Below are 24,143 nucleotides of genomic sequence, written 5' to 3'. Positions count from 1 at the left end.
TAAATTAACAGCAAAATGTTTATACAGTTATTCTTTTCAGGAGCATAAAAAATTTCAAGAGGTGGGTAAGCGAATAGAAAAAATTAAGTGCCATTAAAAGTTCCGGGTACTCAAAGTTCGAGCAGTAATAAAAATTTAGCGGACTGAACTTAATATTGTACTTCACGACTAGGAGTTACTTAATTGTTGCTAACTAGAAGTCGGTACTAACGGCGTAGAATAATGCCGTCTCTATGAAGAAAGTTTATGCATGTTTATAATAATGAATACATAATAATATTCTTAACCGTTTCGCAACTAAGTGTGGGTGATAAATGAAGATTCTCATAGACGTTGAGTTCCATACGGAGCAGCTGTGTCCGTGGCACACTTTCCCAAATTTAAGTGTTTTGGGAACATCCCTCAGCGTTATATTCGCAACTCGCCGACTATTGTTACATCATAAGCTAGGCAATTAATCGTATGAAAGCCTGTGTAATATTGCCATCTAACGAGATGTTAATTAGTATACAAAATTATATTGAACGTTGTATCTTAATTAAAGTTTACCATTTCATTTGAGAAGTACATATACCTACATAGAACGGCCAATTAAATGTTTTTGTTATCGGAGTTATCTTACCGTTTTGCATGGTTTGTTTCTTTGCTCTTAAATTGATAATTCAATTAGAAAAGGAAGTTGTAATTAAAATACGATGTATTGTGTTATAAATGCGGTAGCCAAAAATCTCTATAGATAATATTAATTTAAAAATAGTCTTAAATTGATAAACTTCATGTTCTTAGGCTAACAGAAAACCATGCACTTTGAATGTTTAAAAAATTCAGGACGTTGATTTAAACCCCAACCACACTTATCTTTATTATTCCTGTGATCGTTCCTATCTATACCACTGCCTAAATTATTCCGTTTCAGCAGAAAGTTCTCAGGTGCTAGAGACGCTTATGTAATGCCAACACTCCTGGCTACGAGGAAAAAAAAATAAATAAACCACAATTTGAAAGTTTCACCTAATTTTGTAAATGTAGCTTCTCGATTTGAAGTCACGCTTTGTAGAAGGTGAAAAAACATAAAAGGTGAACTCACAAGAAAATATTAAACACAATATTAGAATTAAAAAATAAAAGGAACGGAGGAATATGTAATCACGCACACATTTCTTCTCTACTACGTTTTTTTTAACTATTATATTATTTGTAATCGAAGAATATATATTTCAACGGTTTGGTTGACTTTGAATAAATAAGAATTGATTTCTTGACCCTAAAGAAGAAAAGAATCGTATTTTTATATTCAATTATTGAATAACTAATATTTTATCTTACCATGGTAACATAAATGTTTTGTGTTTCAGTCCGTAGGCATATTTCTCTTACATCAAAAGAAATTTAAAAATAAAGACCAACATGAATAATAATAGCCACCTTTGATAAGGTTAAGGCGAGGTTGTGTATGTTCTGAATTTATGTATCTTAATATTATTAACCAAAATGTACTCATTGTATCATTAAGTTAAGCACTTATAGGCTTTACCAACAATCCTAACTCGCTCGGATTTTAATTTTGCATCTATATTAACCCAAATTTGGCAATAACACAAACGCTGTGCAAATAGAAGTACATATCCAATGGCGATTAGCCTGGCATAACGCCAACGTCTCTGTCGTTCGAGTCTGACTGGTTATTATATTTTGTAACAATAAATATCACACAATTTAGTATAAGTCATGCGATTTCACCCACATAGCTTGTCGTAGTATTGTCGACTGCAACGCAATTAACAACGAAACTGCAATGCACAAAGCTAATTCGAAACATTTTTTCTTTGTGGTCGTAAAATGTGCTAAATGTGTAATCAAATAACGGGTTTCCGCTCTCACACTACTTTTTTAAGTATTTAGCGATGTTTTTCAACAAGCGTTTCAAGGATACTTTAAGGTAACGACCAGCCCCGATTTCAGTAGCCAATTTCATACAAATTATCATCTCAATTCCATCCGCTTTACAAATTCAATTCAAAAAACATAAGGAATATTGAGGTATTTGATATTTTCACTTCGGAAAAATTTCCAAAGAATGATATAATTTTAAAAATACAAAAATAGTTGATAAGAAAACTTTCAAAACGTTACAAAATATAGAGTTCTTATTAATGTAAAGCAGCAATAACGTTAATGGAAACATAATTGTCCTCAAAATAATATTATACACAGAAATCTTAACATGTATCAAACATTACATATGTATCATATTTAATAGAATAACATATGCAACAATCCAAAGCTGCTTTCAATATACAGAGCTCTTTGTAGCAAACCATGCGTAAATATGAGCAGCGTTCTCATTTCCGAACTTCAAATTACGATACTGTAACCCGACTTGTCTGTAATATAAGACGTAGCGAAATACCATTACAATAAATTTTGAATTAAATTGAAGTTATACTTTTGGAACTTCACAGACTATGTAGATAATGAGTACCGTAATCGTAGCTCAAGTACTTTCATACATGTCTACAACCTAAGTCCTAATGGTTCTTATTATAAGATTTGTGTGCAATAAATAGATCTAATCGAAAGATACTATGGCGTTCTATGGAGTGCCAAAGAAAATAAGTAAAATCATAGTGCTATAGACAACGTTGACTACGAAAAAAGAAGGTATTTTTATTATTCTTTTAATCTTTTAATATTTATATAATTCTCGTGTCACAATGTTTGTCCTCAATGGACTCCTAAAGCACAATAAAATTCGCACACCAGTCACCATGTGCAGTTCGATCCAACTTGAGAGATAGGATAATTTAAATCTCAAATCGTTTTAGAGAAAGCGGGCGAAGCCGCGGGCGGTAAGCTAGTCTAGTAGTTTAGTATATCCTTTATATTTTTATGATCCTTTAATTAGCTTCAACCATCTAGTGATTCTTATAGTTTAGTAACTATAAGAATATAATATAATAAAGTTAAGAAGTTGTATAGAGTTGACTGTTCTAACTATATGCAAAGTAGTTTGTATATAAATAATTTTCCTTCGTTGTAGGTAATCACCGCTATAGAGGATGGCAAAGTTAGTTCATTCAACGATAGAAAGAGCAACGAGACAGCTAACTTATTTAGTAAACAGATTCTTGTTACAGTCTACCTCTAGTATAGGAATATTAAAATGTATTAAATGAATCTCAAGAAAATAATAATTTTAAAACCAGGAGAAATGTGAATAGAAAGAAGTTTTCTCTCTAACTTATGTTGAATTTTTAATAGAAAAAGATCCCTTTGAATAAATTACATTTAATGTTTATGAGAAGCCGTGAATAGAAGGTGCTGTTGCCTGTTAATAAAATTAATATAATTAACACGTGCAAGTTTGTAATGATATTATTAAGATGTGCATGGTTTTTCATATATTTTAATTGTATAGAATGCTGCTAAACTATTAATAAAATATTTTTTTAGTCACATAGTTTCTAATGACGTCAAATTCTGAGTTTGTTTTAAATAAGTATAACCTCCACAATTCTATAATAGATAACTATTTCCTACCTATATATGGCTACATCATTTGATACCTACTTGTTTATTTTTGTAAAAAATGTTGCAAACGAAATAATATTGTATAATATGCTTATATTATCAAAAGACACACATTAACATGTTTAGTCTACATATTATTAGTTCATTGGCAACCTATCGGCTTATCGTGCGCAAATTATTTAATACCGCATAATACCGTCCGTTAAGCTTGTTATCACCTAGTCTAATATCGGCATAATATCTAGTATCGAATTTATTTAGGTCATTAATTATAATAACCGTTCAGACGCCATCGGAACGTTATATTATGTCATGCTCCAAGGAAACACTAGCGAGTAATAGAAATATGAGCGTAAATCAGAACGATTTTCTTCTTAGACAATGTTTCCTAGAAGAGACAAGTTAAGTATTTCAAATCTATTTGTACTGTCTAGCATCTATAAATATTATAATATTGCTACATATCCTAAAAGCCTTTCTCTGTTTTCATCTAAAATTAGTACATTTATGAAATAAAAAGTCGTACCTACTGAAAGCAGAAATATGCGTGAAAGTTACTTAAATGTGGAACATAAAAATAATAAGATCTATCTGAAATACAATGTCTACCAGTATATTCACTTCATATCTACTAAAATAGAAAAAAATCATAGAAATAATTGATACTTAATGTTAATTGTACATATTTAAATTTGCCCGGCAGTACCTACCCACAGTTAATTTAACAGAAGATATCTAAAAAATACACATGCGTACCTAAATGTACTCTTATTGGTTAATGATATAGAAATTCCCAGCAACCGATGAACAAGCGAACCGAGCACCGAAAGATATTATTCTTATAACAATCATTAACTTAAGGAAAGCCCGGATCATAGAAAATTACAACAATGAATGGAAACGCAGCTTGACTAACAAGGGACGAAAATAAGCAAATATAACGGGGAGAGTAGCCGTACTCCGCTACATAAACGTGACATACAATTGATAATATTCTACTGTAACGTTCTACTTTGAAGGTCTGTGTGGTAAGTCCTCCAATGCGAGCGTGACCCAATTAGTACTGGGAGAATGTCGACGTCCACGAAATATTTGATTGCCAAGTACGTAGTTATACAAGCTCTAAATGAACACTCGTCAACCAGACAGGTTCTTTTGTTTTCTATGCATGCATGACCTTATATTATTGTTCCAAGATCACAGCTAATCAATAATCAAATGCAGCAACATTTGAAAACGTTATGTTGTGTTTGAATCCGTAAGTACATTTAAAAAATTAAGATAGGTATAACATCCTATTTGGTACACACGCGTACGCATCGTAAAATAATATGATGAATAATTGTTCCGACCTATTAAAGTGCGTCGTAAGCTTTTTATCAGAACTTTTTAAAGAGTGAAATTCATGACAATTATTCAATCAAAAAATAACAATAACTAAGACACGCCGTAACGCCGGAATCAATGAAATTAATATCTAGTTATTAAAGCCAATATCAAACAGACGTCTGCAGAGTAAACAGGATGGTCCGGTACGTACGTCATGGTTTAATTAAAACTCGCATTTGAATATGTAAAGTTAGTTCCTAACTTTTCACTTTAATCTGCTAGCCGTGTAATTTAAAAGATACTCAGCCCTTTTTGTGACCATCGTGTTAGCATTTTTGCTTTTATCTTTAATGATGAAAAATTCGGAGAAACGTAACGCGTTCGTATAACGTGTTCAAAGTTGGACATAGTTCAGTTTCTGTGGTATAGAATTACATTAGTAGATACTATATATTATAGATACTATATAATATACTATATAATTAGTAGATACTATATATATATAGTAATAAAAGTGTGTGGAAATTGTTTCAAATGTTATAAATAGAAAATGTTCAAAATTAAGAGATATGATTAAAATTTCGTATTTTTGTGTACCTAATAGCTACATAACATAAAAGTAAAAGGCAATTGTTACGTGACAATTGCTTGAAGTTAAAGAAGTGGAAGTTTTCACATTATTTCGAGTGTAACCGGAGCGATGAAGTTCTTAGGGGCTGCTTAAATTGTTGCTACGTGACACTAAAATCTTGATGCACAAGCGCGCCATCTGCGCCGCATAACCGCGAAGAAAGCTGTAAAAACATTATATCCGATCCAAGTTATTAAAATACAATTTTATTCTTTGTAGTGATCAATTTGTGTTTGAAAATATAATAAACTTAACTAGCCTGTCATCCGCTTTGTCTTAAACAATAATAAACTATTTTACTAGAGAAAATAACGTTCCTAGAGAATTGCGCTATCTATAATAAATTACAAATATTATTTGCAAAGTTTAAAATATTTAAATTTACATAGGGACGAACAGACATCGAAAGCGACTTTGTTTTATACTATGTACTGATGAATAACGGTTATTTCAAATAAGTTTTGATGGACGAAACGAGGTTCAGTTAAAAATGCAGCTGCCAGCGAATTTTAATTAGGGAGCTATTACACTTACTACGAATATTCGCATTCCTGATTGGTTTTTTGTGTCATTCATATCGTGTGCAGGTGCGATAAAGCTGCTCTGTATGTTCCTGTATGCGGAATACATTTGTACATACATATTTTCTTAACTTTCTTTATTATTTTGTAAGATCTCGCATGCTCGGTTTCTTCTTACACCCACTGTATCATTCAATCCTTAAATGAGCGATCCCAGTATGGATTAACTCGAAAAAATTTCAATTTTTTTTCTTTCTAAGCCTATCAATCAAATACTTTTAGCTTTGACGTATTAGCTTTTTCAAAGGACGTTAAATGGAAATTCATTTACCGTACCGAGAGGAAACAGATTTTTCTTGTGTTAAATGTGAAAACCTTTCAAAAATGAAACATTATATGGCAAATCGAGATAAAACTGAATGTTTAAATAACTATTTACTGGAGGAGATAAGTACAACTATTATAAATAAGATGCAATAAATTTCAAAAATACACACGATTTGTTAAATAAATATTCGTATAAAACGACAATAGTGGATGCACAAACTCCCTTAGTTGTTGACAGAGCTTGAAATTTAAGCAAAGTTAGTTTGTTGCGGGTTCCGAACACGGCTAGCCACTCGATCGGTAAACCGCCTGCCCGGTTTAGCTACAGATTACTAGTCAGTTATAATTTGAGAACTATGTAAATACTTCCAAACTTCGTTTTAGTGTCCTTAAAGTAAGGAATTTTTAATTTGAAAAAGCACTGAACTCTAGCAAATGTTGCGGCAAAATTAAAACTTTGTTGTTGCTTGATTGCTCAAACGTTATACTAGACATTTAAATTTAATTTGATTAATGAGTGTGATTAATGTAGAACAATATGTTGTTACTAATTATTTTGTCAATATAAGACTTCTTCCTTTCTATCACTCCTTTATAAAAAATAAAATTATTTGGATTTTACTTAATAATTTGTATTTCTTATTTCTAGACAAGAAGTCCTATGCCAGTTGGTATAGGAATAGTGTTTGTAATGCAAAGGGTAACAAGGCTAGGATAACAACGTGTCAACATTACTTCTCACCTGCGATACACGGTGCAAGATGCAGGCAGCTTCTCCTTAATAATAATGTATCTTCTTTTCTATCAAACATAAGAAAATTTTACACTACAATAATTTAGATATAATGTTAAACTCCTCACAAAGACTTATTTATACTAAGGTGCTCTTAGTAACAATTAAGAAGAGATCGATTCAAGGGATTTTCATTATCGTACTTTCTGCCTCTCCCAAGCTTTAGAAGGATTAAAAGAGCTTTGTAAAAATCTCACTTCATTTGATTGCGAGGCATTATGTTGCTTCAAGTGTATAAACGAGAAATATGCGGTGGGTCCTGTTTTGTTTTAGCGTTTATAAAACGGGGAGCCTTTATGGTTTATAGCTCAATAATATAGGCCGTAAAAACCTCCGGACCCTCGTCGGAACTTACTGTCTCACAATTGAGTCGTTGTGAGCGGGATCCTTCGACTCCTAGGCAACTCTCTGAATAATTCGGTACTTTGCCAAGTTAAATATCGAACTTCTTTTTATTTTCCTACACTGCGATATTGATTCGTTTTGTTTATTACTGCAATGCGAAAATAAGTACTCGTTAAACTGTTACATAATTCTTATTTGCTAAAATAATTTTGAAATCACTACTGAGACTAAAAGATGACCCTCGGCGCAGCGTGAAAATCCACGGTTAAAGCTCATCATGGGAACCGCAACTCACAAAGGGTTGTCGCAAATTACAAACTAATCATAGTCCACCAATTGGGTTTCACGGAAGAGGTTAATTTTCACAATCCCAACGCGGCGTTAACGTTCAACCGTAACTGCCACCCCGCCAATTAGCTTTTACTGCCCTTGCGGTCCGATAACGGCTTTACGAGACTTATCTATCGAACCTAGTATTACTTCCCTCTAAACAATATTCGACCTCCTTTGCACCTCTTCGCGTCGAGCAAGATAAGTTACAAGACTCTTAGTTGATCGCCATTTTAATATTCACGATAGCGGTTTGCACGTAATAAATTGTAGAGTGTAAAATTTTTATTCAGCAATACTTTCTGATACCACCAGGTGATTTTTTATGTTTCATGTAATCAAGAGTGAATTGGTGAACATAATATTTATTAATATATAATATCTATTTTAAAATGTTTATTACAAATGAAAGAACATCTATGTAATCAATAACATAATACACCACGTCAGGATATTATTCGGGTCAATTGACTTACTTTAACTAAATTAATCCACGAGGACATATTAATTAATAGACTTTAATTAATAGAGAACTTCCTTTATGTTTGTTATACGAGTATTCGTTACACATACATTTTCAGTGTGAAAATTTCATTCACGTGGATATTCCCATATGAAAGATTAATGATTTATCCCTTTTAGTAAGATAATACTTTTACTTTTGGTATTAATTTATATTAGAGGAATCTGTTTCAGTTAGAAATTAGAATATTCAGTATTTAAATAAATGTTCTTTATGATTAAAAAAGGTACAAATCAAATGGCCATCAAAATTTGTTTATGGTAAACATTGGAATTCAAAGGTCCTTATCACACTGGACGCCGGAAATTGAAAAGCGAAACAAATATTTACTGAATTCTTTAAACAAGCGTTTGCACCTTAATTAAGTATTTTTATTCGGTGTTTTATAATAATACTTAAGACAGAAGTCGAGTAAATTTAACGTTTAAAACACGACTATATCTCAATCTTTAAGTAGTTTACAATAAAGGCAGTTAAAAAAGGAAATCCAGAAGCTATTAGTGTCTGCATACGTTATTTAAAACACGGCACATATTGGCAATTCGCCCGAATCCAAAATAGAATGTAGTACGCTTAATTTTCTCCTAAAATGGTTTTTGCCTCTTTGTTACAAGCGTACAACGATAAAATAATGGAAGTAACTAAAAAGTTTAACAAACTTCGCGCGTTGTCGAAGATTCGCATTTGAAAGATATTGAAAATGGCTACTTCGATTTCCCTGTAGGATCACATCAAGTCGAGGATTGTTTAACTTTTCGGAGCCACACATAAACTCAACGAAAATCCTACACACTTTGAGAGCGTCTCGTTCGCGTCGTCTCGAAAATTTTCCAAGTCAAGGGAAGCAAGAAGCGACACTCTTGGCGACCTATATCTTATTTTTCAAGGGAAACGACCCGTTACTTCGACGGAGATTTACATTTGAAATAGCTTCACTCTTTATTTTGCTAACACTGTCTTTCGTGGATTACGAGATTCAAAGTTATTAAATTAAAATGAAATAATCACACTTCCCTATTTAGGTATATTTCAGTCTTCAGAGAAATGAATTTACTCGTTATGCACATTCAGGTACTAAGTACCTGAAATGGTATAATAAAATCATAATTTATTTAATTGAACTATTTTGGATTAAATTCTTATCGAATGACGAATTGTATATAATATGTAATTATTTATAATCAGAGCTGTAATTTGTAAAGGTAAAATAAATTTCTCTATAATTTTATCACAATTAACGTATTGAGAACAATATACTTAAATATAATTCTTGTGATTATAATCACACTCTTTCTTTTTTGTTTATACAAAAATATGAAGCACCAAGTGTCTTGCACAATTTAAATCGAGATATTTATCTTCATTTTCCTACTACAATAATATGAAACACAATTTACATATTTACATAGAGTGCAATACTAATGCTTCAATCAACGTGTAAACGAGTCGATTCTAAACACATTAACAAGATTTATTTATATCACATACTTTTCAAAAATATTATAAATACGTAGAAGCTTTTAGCCAATTTTAATTAAGATCTTGACCGAATACTCGATTTAATGAAGCTCTGCTTCATAAGTATCCAGAACAATAAGTCTAATACATAACTCTCAATTATGTTCCCAAATTGGCTAGAACATGTAGGTTTAATAGCGTTGTCGTGTCTCCGTTTCCCCAAACACAGAGTCAAAGTCAATAATTTGTAAAAGACAAAGCAGACTTATACAAGAGCTTATCTATTCGACGATGCCGCTGCGGGTCGGATTTAAGTAATGGTTGAACTGAAATAACATGCCCTTTCTTATTAAACATATCTACCTACTTATTTATGACTAAGTCTCAATCTATTTAGAGCAAATATAGAAACTTTTCATTCAATTCAAATACTACATTGAAAAGATTACCTTCACATCGTTCTGAAGATTATGATTATTAGGTTTTTTGAAAAGTTTGGTCGCTTGTGTATAGCTGTCTCGCTGTCTCTCTGAGATAAAATAAATTAAACTGTGAACGTATTCATAAGGTATTCATTATAGTAGAGCCATTTTAATAGGCAACATTTGACAGTTCAACAAAATTCAACAACGTAACCTAGTAACGACGACATAGAATAACATGATATTTCGTTTTGTTAGAACTGCATATTTGCTTAACTTTTTTCAATTATGATTACATATTAATAATAATAATGACCAATACAAGTAATTTTAAGATTTCATTTTACTGATAAACCATACTAAACATAATAAATGATTTCTGAATTCAAGAACTGACGTCGCTACAATTTTGTGTCAATAAACCTTTTTTCTTTTTAAACACCAGAGACGTTACTCTAAAAATCGAAATCTGACATCTAGAATCGAATGCATTGATTACTTGTGAATAAAAATCATCATAAATTAATAAATTCGATTGATAAATGTTTCAAATCCGTATCGATTAATTCACTTTAATCGATGTTTTTAAGCAGGTTACCTCTCTTCAAAGATAAAATTGATAGACGTCAAATGTTGCCTATTAAATTGGCTCGACTATAATTATGTCAAGTTATTTTGATCACTTAAATTTTCATGCAAACTTTGTGAGTTCGGCCTTTAAGGGTTGAATTACATTAAATTAGTTTCTAAACGGGCAATTTCGAGTAACCGAAAAGTGCCAATGTGCCTAAAAATGTTGTCTATTTCTTATATTCAAAGCTTGTAATTCTATTAACCTAAGTATATTTAATAATTATTTAGCCCTATTGTTTAAAACCTGTGCACTAAAAATATTATTTTGTAGAGTTATCTACATGACGTTGACTTACTCCTTATAGTTGTTTTAAAAATACTTAAATCATTTCCGTTAGTTTTTGGGCATGTCGTTTAAAAATGCAACTTGTTCATTATAAAATTTTACCGATCCACTTTACAGAACGAGATCGGCTTTTAAACTCACTGTAAAGACTCTTTTGTCCATCTTATTTTAACAATATAAAGTCTATTGTTGAGTGGTTCATAATTGAGCTACAGGTTAGGATACTCAGAATCCTCTACTCTATTGTGGTTTGCCGCAAAATCTCAAAACTTACACGCAGCTAAGTTAATATCACCGTCCCGTATAAGCAAATAACGTACACTTTGCTAATACGTTGAAATAACATTTTTAAAATAAAATCATATGTCCTAAAAAGTAATATAAACAAGGATAAATCATTTGTATGTAGATATCTAAAAATATGTATCAAAACTAACCTATGATTTGCTATATCCCAATATTGTAAAGAGAATAAATAAATATCAAAGGAAACCGAAATTCGATTCATGTACTCGTTGTTTTTCTAGAAAGAATTTCCTCGCCTTTTTTAAAACGTTTATATTTTTAAACAACAAAGCAAGTCATCGAGCGAATTCATAAAGACTCCTTTATTTATGCACTGCTTCGGTCGCTTGACAAACTGTTTATTAATTCACTCTAATTAAATTATACTCCAGCATCCCATGAGAACCTTTTAATGTCCTCTCATAAGATCGAAATTCATAAATTAACTAAGCTATTTGCTATGCCAGACCATGCGCACTTAATAACTACGTTGACTTTTTCTCGACTTCTTACTCAACTGAAAAGAGAAATACAGAACTTAATTTGGTAAAAATCTGTTCTATACTTTGTTCTATACCTTTCAATTTGACATCAAGTGACAAATGTTAGTTATCTTGAGTTTTGTATTGGGTAGAGCTTGGTAGAGCCACAAGTTTTTTTCATACACTCCATCTACAGTCTAAGTTTAAAATATATAATATAGGGATGAGTTTATAATAATATAATATTCGTGGTAAATATAAGTCTATATATATATAGTAGATCTCAAATCAGACATAAGTAATATTAGTCAATTAATAGCAAATTGTACTCAAGTTTAACGATGTGTCAAGGACATATTATTCCGTACTTACTCCAATACGCGTCACAGTGTATGTACATATCAATGTTCAATAGTATATCGCTACACAGTATAAAACAAAGTCGGTTTCTCAGTCCCTGTATTGCTATGTCCCTATGTAGGTATACTTAAATCTTCAAAACTACGTAACGGATTTTGATGCGGTATTTTTAAATAGATAGAATGATTCAAGAGGTTTTAGTATATTATAATTTATTAGGTTTTAGACAAAGCAGGCGAAGCCGCAGATGATTATGCAGGTGGAAAACATAAGGGAAATCTAGTTCCATTATAATGCGTGGTATTCACTACAAGCATCAGCCGACCGCATCTACGGATAAATCTGTCATCGTCCACATACTACACAAGCATTGCGCTCGCGTTGCAGTTGCACACTTACACCCAGATTTGTCAGTGGATAGGTGCGCTAATAAATGATGATGACTAGACTTTAGAGACGTGTCTTGGACCAAAATAATTGTTGTATATTATCTACTATCTTACCGCCCGCGGCTTCCCCGCTTTGTCTTAAACCTAATTAATTATAATATACTAAAAACTTTTTCTTGATCACTCTATCTATTTAAAAAAACCGCATCAAAATCCATTGCGTAGTTTTAAAGATTTAAGCATACAAAGGGACATATAGTAATAATAGAATATTTAACAAAAAATCTTATTTAATAAAATCAAAATAATACAAGGTAAAAGGGTTTTCGGTTCCTGATTAGGGATCGGAAGTTTTAACCAGTTGAATTTACATGAACGCTAATTAATTAAATTTGTTCGAACTCTGTGGTGATTTAATTGTGAGTAAAATAATTTGAAAAAAACTTTTACTGTATATTTTTCAATTATTTTAACATACATTACTGAAAAAAGTATCGAGTCATCTCGGTCGGTTCAAATCACGTTCAAATAATGAATTGGCCAACAACAAACACTATATTGTAATTTAGAAGTAGGTATGGGTGTAAAAACATTGTCTATTAATTTTTCTTACAGACCAAAACCACAGAAGAACGGCTTAAAGTGACGGCACAGTTTATAATATTCCATTCCTTCTAATTAATTAGACATTATTATACTTCTTGCGAGTTTTTAAAAATGCTCTTTCAACTCAGTAATAAAGATTTTGTTGCTTTCGTAAACAAAATTAACTTTGCAAATGTAATTAAATATTGACAATTAACATTTTATTTGTTCTTTCGGGTCCTTTAAATGATGACATAATCATGCTTTATGCCGTTCCTAATAACGAGAAATATTTACAAATTTTCTTTTGATATTTCCAGTAACTTTTTACCATGTATGATTTAAAATATTATTTTCATAATTCAATATTTATAATTTATTCACGAACCTAACTTCGTCATCACCACTGAGCCACCACTACCTACTCAATAAAAAGATACTTTAAAAGAATTACAGTTTCATTAACTGTCTAACGTTGGTAAGCCTGCCAGTCTTCTTTCTTCCGATATTCCCATATCAATCATATTTCCAAATAAATAATATAATACGCTTTCACGTAGCATCTGTCGAGTTCAATTTTTGATAATGCCCATATCACCCATAAAAATCGACTTCGTATTCCTACCAAAAGGTTCAAACAAATACGGATCAAACTGTCCAATTAACCTGTAGGAAAGGAAGTATTTTTATAAGAATGGATGAGATACTGAACTACGAAAAAAGTTTATTGAAACTTCGTAATTGACCAAAGAATGCCTTCATAAATTTATGAATTCAGTTAAAATGAACTTTTATCGAGCATAATATGTAGATTTATAGTATTAATAACTGTATGATATTCAACTTCAAACATTCTTCGTTCAAAGTCGCTTGCTGAAATAGGGGCTTTATAGATCATCGAACAAAGCGTATAATTTAGTTATAGAACTTTCGATCTCAAACAAACATAAAGTTCTCGTTAAACTTGAAGAACAACGGATAACCATAAAGCGTATTATAAAATTTGTGATTTGATAGTAGACTAACTTTTTACTCAGAAGCCAATATCCCTTATGGCGCGAATGGAATTGCTGAAACTCTGAAACTTTACTAAACTAGTTTCCTCCAAGCGAGCAGCTGTCGCGTTACGTAGGACCAAATGTCATGTCAATGGTCCTCGATGCAGAGGAAATGGTGACGTCACATCTATATCAAACAAAAAGTGAAATCAAATAACACAGTACGTTATCATTCATTCTGAAAGTCTATCTGAATCGGTAATATCGGTATCGATGCGTAAAAAATTATTATAACATTTTTCTAAGAATCTACTAATAATACTATTAATACTAATAATACTATTAATCGAATACCTTTAACGTTATAGAATGCAAGTGTTATCGTTTTAAACCGTTTTACCTTGCGCAACGATAGAACTTATCAGTTAATCTAATGAAAATTAACCCTCTTATAAACGCAAGCTTTTGCATTCACGAGTACTAATTGTTACAGATTCGAGTAGAGCCTTATCGAGTTTTTGCTCAGAACTCGATTACATGCACGGAAATTGGATTTAGCTCTAAATCCTGCACTTTTCTTATTGTTAAACCAAGATCCATTTCAGTACAATGTGTTAGTAAGATCTCATCACGATATGAGATATTTTTGAGGATTCTAAAAATTGTTGTTAGCTATCAAACATTCATTTTCGTATGATTAGTTTTTTTTTATTCATAAAATTAATATAAAAAAAAGCTTTGCTGTAAAAGCACTATTTAATTTTTAACATTACGACATATATATAAACATAATAAATAATTGTAATGTATTGTTATAATATTAATCTGTAAGCCTGTTTCGTTTTTTTATTGGTTAATATTTCAAATATAATATAATATTATATAATAGATCAATTCTTCTCATACAACTGCTAGTTTGTATAAATAAATGGTAGTTTTGTTTAATTAATTATTACAAACAATCAAACTGAAAATTAAATCACATATTAAGTTTAATACTAATTGTTTCATATTTATGTACAGAATATAAATGACGTATTTATTTAAAATACAATTATTGTGTAATTACTTCCGATAGCACAAGAATAACAATTGCAAATTAATCTAGTAAAATAAATTATACATACAACGTTTTATCTCTGTATTATGCTACAACTAAAATTGTGCATAATTTATGGTGCTTGTAACACAAATTAAGTGGAAACAAGATACGCAACATTAGTTTTATTCTAGTTTAAATTTAAATACATAAATAATATCCTTTCGAGATAAGTAAATCTCAAAGGACCGCTTTGCTTGAATTGAGACTACTGATAATATTTTAAAGAATAAACATTTTGTAGCAGAAAAAGTTTACATAAATTAAATTTTTTATTATTTTTCTCTCATTAGTAGGTACTGAAAATATAACCATAGGTCCTGGGCTGCAGTCTCCTGCTTTGTATCTTGTTGGATTGGTTTTAAATATTTTAAGTTAACACAAAAATATTACTAGAAAAAATTATACATACCTATATAAAAAGTGTAATGAAATTTAAAAATGGAATTTAAACGTTGTATAAAAATATATATTTCCTACGCTACATTTTCATTTTTCACAGCAACCCACGCGGCACGCCTGCTTTCTATTTCACCGAAAAACGCGCACATAACGAGGTTAAACTCAAACTTTTGGATGTACTAATCCAATTGATATGAAACACTGTTTTAAAAGTCCAATCAATTCCACACGTCACTGACGCTAAAAATGTAGAATAAAAAGTAAAAGAAAGCATTGTAATACTTGAACTCAAATATTTCGTCGTTCCTACTCATTCACTAGTGATCATTATTATTATTTATTGCATAACATTAATAAAATATTATAGATAGCGTGTCTTCGTTACTATAAAAACCTACTGTTCGGGTCTGTCCTGTTTTACATTAAAAAAAGTACTCTGAGATGGTTCATTTTCATCTTGCATAGGAATCGTACTCTTCCGTGATCTTTTATCATGCTTTCTATATCGGAGTCTTACTTTTAAAATGTTTAAATAGGCAGACTATAGAGCAATGTTTTTTCAGTTTTACTATTTCCAAAATAGAATTTACAGTTCTACAACACCATTCATGCCGATGATATGATATATTTTCACTAATTGTAGAAGCGTTATTCGTAGGTGCTTATCGCTGCAGTTGGCTATTTCATTCACTTTGCCCATTTGCAGCATTGTCTGCATAACCCACATTGCATGTCGTAATCCTTTATCCTTTAATCCAACTACTTGATAGTAGAAACAAGATTGTTCGCTTTGTAAATGCGATGCATACTATCGTGGACATAAAGAATGAAACCAATGAGCAATTTAACATGTACTTCACGGTCGATATGAGTATCTTACTATAATTTTCTTTAATCTATCAGGAAATTAGAATCAAGATGTACAAAGTAGATAGACATGGCTAAGCTAGTGACATCATGTCATTACAATTAAAAAAATAATATTATCCCTCGTTCCGAAACTGAAATCATACAACAAGTACCAGAGTGCTCTGTTAATTTCACAGACCTAAGGATAATTTTAATAACCATTACTCATAACTATCGAATCGGTTTGAGATGGAAAAAAGTTCTTTATGTATTTTATCGCGGATCGCGCATTTCTTAAAGATCTGTAAGTGGATAATCCACTTAAAGGTTAGTAGCTGCAGCATAGGGGACAGTTTATAAAGAAACGAAATAAAAACATATTATTAAATTACATCATTACGTATTCCTTCAACAAAAAGGGAATTAATTAAACGAGCAAAACGTACAGCAATTATTTGCTGAATTGCATATCCGATGAAACTGTAAATCCAAGAACTTACTTTTTCTTTCTAAGTTCAGATCAAAAATGCACATAACATAACGCAGTTCTTAATATAAGAGGAAATAATAAAGAACACGCTTCATATAGAAAAAGTTTCATGCAGGAAACTTTCACGACATTGAATACGAATGAAGCTCAAGCAAAACTTGTACTCACAATACGATTTCTACGGTATTACTTCGGAAACTCTTGGGCTGCTTTGTACAATGAAGCCTTATTGTAACATGCTTACCACTACAATATTTAACTTCTTTCATTCAAGTATACCTACCTCATGCTTCGTAGTACATTTTATAAGCTGGGTCGGGGACGTTTTAACCTACATTCATGTTTTATTTCCTAGCCTAGGTTGAACGTATTTATTATAATGCTAATGAATTCTTACTTTAATTAGCTAATGCATAATGCACAATGTATTTTTATGAATAATCTTACTCGTTCATTTAATTTTATCGTTCCTCTTGCGTTAAATCGTAATACATTGTTTACCTTCTTTTATGAACAAGATTTACATGAGTTGTAAATTTCTAATGACCAATGTTCATATTATTTTCAGAAAATCGTATTTCGTATTCGATATTAAAATATAACCATCTAAATGCTTTTAAAAAGTCCGAATATCAGTCATTAAATACATTAAATTTCATATCATAATTCAGAAATGAACATGTATCTCGCACGTTATAAATTCTTCTCGAATACTATCATAACATATTGTACTTTCACCAACATAAAGTCCCTAATAACAATTAAAGTCAGCTACACAATACATCATTTTAATACACTCGCTGTCAGCAGACCATTGTTTCGTACGACTGTAGGAGCCATTTCCGTGAGAGGTGGGAGACACGTGTATCCTTATTATGAAGATGTACATGAGCAGGAGAGGAAGGTGTACGTATACCTTTACAGGGACGTCACTATTATACTAAAATAAAACGACAGTCGAGCGTCTCGATGTTTTGGGAAAGGAAAAAAAAATTGAAACGCGTAGCTTGTGCAAACTGCAAGTGTATTGTACAAATGAAATAAATGATGTATAAATGACTAGATTTCCGCCCGCGGCTTCGCCCGCGTTTGCAAAGGAAAACCCGCATAGTTCCCGTTCCCGTGGGATTTCCGGTATAAAAACTATCCTATGTGTTAATCCAAGTTACCCTCTATATGTGTGCTAAATTTCATTGTAATCGGTTCAGTAATTTTTACGTGAAAGAGTAACAAACATCCATACATCCATACAAACTTTCGCCTTTATAATATATATTAGAAATATTAGATTAGATGATGTAATACAAACTATTTTTATGCTAAAAAGCTAACTGAGCATAAAAGCTAAATTGTATAGCTTCCTACGAAATCAGAATTCATATTGAATTCTTAGTAGGATGATATCTACTCATTCGGATTAAAAATTATCTGATCAATGAAAGTGCTAACTATAGATACATTAACACAAATAGTTTTCATTGAAAAGTATTTCATATGAATTGCGCTATTTTTGGTTTCGCAATTAAAACCAAACTTAACATTCATCGCATCTATGAGTTGTGTTGATTAAACATCATTGCGGAATAAAACCAACACAAATTATTGGAAAACGATTGAGTAACAAAATTCCCAATCATGATTACAAGTGAATACCACCAAACCAGAACGCTCTAGTTTTTCAAACCGATAACATCACATTTTAATGTCTACCATTTATTACATTTCGATGGCATTCAATTAAAAAATAAATTGTTTGTGCATGTTTTAAAAACAAATTCGGAATGAGATTATTAATAGGAATTTACGTTTCAATAAAGCAATGCTTTAATTTTATTTTCAGCTAAAACATTTCTCTATTCGGAGTAATTTCGCATTACCTATTAAAAATCAATTTCCTGGCGTCCCTATTGAACTATATTAAACCTGTATTCATTATTATAAAGCTTTGTTTATAGAACTCATTCAAACAATCTTAATATATATAAATCTCGTGTCACAATGTTTGTCCTCAATGGACTCCTAAACAACTTAACCGATTATAATAAAATTCGCACACCATGTGCAGTTCAATCCAACTTGAGAGATAAGATAGTTTAAATCTCAAATCGTTTTAGAGAAAGCGGGCGAAGCCGCGGGCGGTAAGCTAGTAATGTAATAAATATTTGTTTATTTATATAAAGGAGAAAAAAAAAAGAAAGTCGTGAAAAGATTTTTTTTCTCGATTCTCGATATTATCGATAGACGATAGATATATCTCCAGATAGTTCAATGTAAACGTATTCCATTTTTTGGTAGATTGTAATGTGAAAAATGAAAAACTATCAAATAAAACAGAAACTACCTAGGTACTAAAAAAGTAGAACAAATACTTCTGTAAAGAGAAAATTTTCGTCCACCTCAGTTATTTCCTTTACGCTACAGGAAAAAAGTGATTAAAGCCTCTACCGCAATTTGTTATCTTCCTCGAATCAAGATTTCTTGGATAATGTAGCAATTAGGTCAAAAGGCGAAGATAGTTGTAAGGATAAAATTTTATACCAATTAAGTTTTTATTGTACGTGTACATTGTACAATTATTACCTATTTAAAGTATGAAATACCATTGCAATCACGATAAAACAATAAATACCAAAATCTTATTTTACGCCCATACAAATTGTGCTATTTAGTAAAATATTTATTTAATCACTGCGCACAAAATCATAATAAAGTTACATTTTGATATTAATGTGGATAAATATTTCGTGTTCTCATTTTTGGCATCGTATTTATGCATTAATGGATTAATATGGCCGCGTGATGTAGATTTACATTTATTAACATTTCCAATATCACTTCAGCGCAGTAATGCATCAGACAACGCCCTCGCTTGACAGCTTACATGGTTTCGGCAAGACAAAGAGTGCGCACTGAAAGAGCCTTTCATCAAACCCCTGCTCGTAGGCTGCAGCCGAGCTTCCAAAGTGCTGTGTGCGTTTTGATAACACTTATCTACGCCTCAATGCATGGCTTGCGGTGAAACGGTAGACATTTTTGTTTATAATTGAGGCAAAATAATGCTTGATTACACGTTTCTTTTAACAGAAAATTAGTACTACACGTAGCAGAAAATTATTTCATTATTCTCCTTTAATAGAAACGTCTCAGAAACGTATCATCTGTGTCGTAGAAGAGATAATGTTACTATAATTAATACGGTCTATTTTAATTTAAGAAACATTTTAAAATGTATGAGCTATAGATATAATCCTCTAGCGATTACTCTGATGCTCAAATCTTTTCTATTTTATCAATTCTCGAGAGACCCTAATAAGTTTAGTGACATTGTTTTACACGTATTAGTACAATGAAGTGAAGCCATGTTAGAATTTAATATTAATATGAATTATGACCACAACCAAATAATTGTATTTTTATTTCAGACTTTTTTCAGTAGACTATTATTTACGATGTAGATATAAATTACCACAATCATCATAATATTATATATTATATTAAAATGCATTCATCTAGAGCTTCAATATAAACAAAGCAAATAAACAATAAACAAGAACTTTACAATTGTTTTACAATATTGCTTTTCATTTAAGACCATTAAGAGAACAAAAAACCTAGTGATCTGCAAATGAACTTTCTTTCAGAAAATTTTGCTCATTTTCTCTTAGTTAAATGCTCTAAGTTTTCAGTGATTAACAGTTACGTACAGCAAAGCCACATACTTTTAACCTTATACCGTTGGCTTTTTAAAACCTCATTGTGAGTAATGCATTCGTCTAAACTTGTTTAAGTCTTCGTACTTTTTAAGGAGTAGTGTATTTACACTCACTCAACTTTGTCTCGAATCAGAATCTCTGTCTAACGAAAATACCCTATTATTAGTTAATCGCTTTTTTACATTAAAATAAGGAGCTTAGACATTAAGTTTAAAAGGATTTGGACATAAGCAATACCAACAATATATGCAACAATATGCTATTCGGTGAGCCAATTGTCATGTCAAATCCTTGGTCAAATCATAAATACCATAGTAGGTATAATTATTTCAGTGCCCAATTTTCGTGTTTCAATTCGAAACAATTTCTAAAGCTAAATAATAATATAACATGTTTAATATATTATGTCATTGCTTGCTATCCATACTAATCCATACTAATATTATAAATGCGAAAGTAACTCTGTCTGTCTGTCTGTTACTCAATCACGCCTACACGCCTACTGAACCGATTTGCATGAAATTTGGTATAGAAATATTTTGATACCCGAGAAAGGACATAGGCTACATTTTACCCTGGGACATAGGATAGTTTTTATCCCGGAAATCCCGTGGGAACGGGAACTATGCGGGTTTATCTTTGACTGCGCGGGTGAAGCCGCGGGCGTAAATTCCATACTAATATTATAAATGCGAAAGTAAATCTGTCTGTCTGTCTGTTACTCAATCACGCCTTAACTACTGAACCGATTTGCATGAAATTTGGTATAGAGATATTTTGATACCCAAGAAAGGACATAGGCTACTTTTTACCCCGGGACATAGGATAGTTTTTATCCCGGAAATCCCACGGGAACGGGAACTATGCGGGTTTATCTTTGACTGCGCGGGCGAAGCCGCGGGCGTAAAGCTAGTTATATTATATAATTTCTGTATTTTCAAAAGTCGTTGTATCAGAAAGATAATGTAAAGAAATATTGTTAAAATTGTATTATAGGTATTTTTTCTTTAGTGTAGAAAGATTAATTCTCAGAAGTTCAATTTCATAAACAAATCAAGTGGGAGTTTCGTCTTATTTCAAGCCAATTACTTATCTTTATTTTTTTTTATACTTTATCTTTATTTAAAAAAATATTTGAGTAAGAGTAGTTTGATGCTATCAGCCTAAATCACCTAGGTCAAACGTAAAATAACAATCTAAGAATTGAAGTAATTCAATTATTCTAGAAGCTCTATAGTTAAGTCCACTTAATTTTAGAGAGTAAAATTAAGTTTCCCCGTCACTTTCGCAGTAAATAGGGTAAGAGAGGAGACAACGAAATTTTCTTAATAGTACCTACTCTTTACGCTTCCATAGCCAAAGGGTGCTAAGGGAAACCATTACCAAACCGACATCATCTATACGCCCATCGTCCCGTTTACTTAAGTAAAAAGCGGGGTATTTGAAAACTATTAGAGATATTTTCGCATTTATGATTGATGGTGATTTTATACAGTTTCTTTTTTTGGGCAGAAATGTGTTAAAATGTGTCGTGGAAAAGCACGACGGAATTACGATTATTTTTTTATACTTAAAAAAAACGTACCTACTTAAAACTTAATTTTAATTACATACTTATTAATCAAAATTGTAAAACTGATATTGGTGGATTAATAGATTTACTCATATCATTATATTAATTTGTCTATATTTGCTTAACATGACAAAAAGTAATAAATAATGTTCACAGAATTCCAAATTAATGAACATGTATCGTAAATTTATAAAATTTATTACGTTTAATTGAAACGGAGAATGTGACCTCATTAGTAACTTTCCAGACGATTCTATTTACACAGAACGTATCAAAATATTTCCAAGGGCTCCTACAATTTATAATGAAACATGTAGATTGGAAAAGTATTGGGCGGTTTTCGCCTGCTCCTGTACTGGAGTCGTTTAACAAAATGACGGCCCTTTTTATCTTAGTCGGCCTGCTATTTGTTCCTCGCTCTATTTTCCCAGACCGCAAACCGACGAGTGCTATTTTGAATATCCCTTCTCCCCGAAATTAAATAAAACCTGTTACATTTCCACAAAGCCTTTAGTAGTATTCCTTTGGTGGTTGAATGTTCCGGATTTAATACAATTTTGCTGAGCTTTAAACGGATACAATAATGAAATGAGTGTTGAAGTTTTTGTAGAAAGCTTATTTCATTCGTACGAATTCGTCTTAATCAAAGACTAACTAAACTTTAGTAACTTTATATGGTTTTAAAAGCTTTAATAAACTTAATAAATTTGATACCTGTACATAAATATTTTTTTTTTTTATGGAAGTGTGATGATAAATTACTCATAAACTACGATCAAATTTATCTAAAGAACAATAAATAACGTTATATTGCTTACCGACGATAACAAATATCTACATTTCCCAAACAAATACACGGAAACAATACATCACGAGATGAGCATACCTTCTTTATCCTTTACGAAGTGTAGGTTTAATACATAGCCATGTTCAGAAGCCAGCAATCTCATGGGGGCTTGGGGAGAAACACTTCGTTTGTCGCGATATAACTCATAAGCGGCCGCTATCTCGCTACGCCTGCCCTATTCACCCGAAATAGTACCTCAAGGAGTTCGGTAATGAGTTCGCTTGTGCTCTCTACACGCCACCACTAGCGATTTTTAATGATGCCATTTTGAAAATTGCTCGTCCGTATCGTGCATAGACGCTACACACAGCTTAGAAATAAAGGAACGCCAGCCAACAAAGCTGTTAAGTGCCCCTTCATACTAAATTATCCTTCGGGGTTACGGTAAATTACTAATCTTTTAGATACAACATGCAGTTATGAAACAAAGAGCGTATACGGAATACGAGTATCTACAGAGTAATGTAATTGATAAATTGCCAGCGTTACAGCAAATTTACGATCATAAAAAATTCAAATGCAGGGTGTACAAAATATCGATGAATCTTTCAAATCAAAGTATATTCTCAGAAGCAATATTGACGGCGAATTAAGTTGTTTAAGATGAAGAGCACTTCGAAAGACAACAGTATACTTTATAAATTGAGTAAATAAACATCAAAATTCTTGCGGTACAGTACATTTAGCTCGGAATAAGATGGTCGTAAAGGACAACGCAATTGTTGAGACGACTAATAGACCAATAATGTATTTTTGGTAGAAATTCAAGTTTAAAGGAGCTCATTAACATTGTATACACATTCATTCGAATGTTTATTTATATATACATAGTACGTTTAAAATTATTTTCGACTTCCAATTAATCATCAACATGTATTTATTTTAATCATAAAGGAAATATGGAGATTTACTATAGTGTGTGCATTGCAGAGCTTAATTTGA

The sequence above is a fragment of the Colias croceus genome, chromosome 8 (genome assembly GCF_905220415.1).
Source record: "Colias croceus chromosome 8, ilColCroc2.1".
Classification (NCBI taxonomy): domain Eukaryota; kingdom Metazoa; phylum Arthropoda; class Insecta; order Lepidoptera; family Pieridae; genus Colias; species Colias croceus.
The sequence above is the reverse complement of the archived record's forward strand: the minus strand, read 5'-3'. Positions refer to the sequence as shown.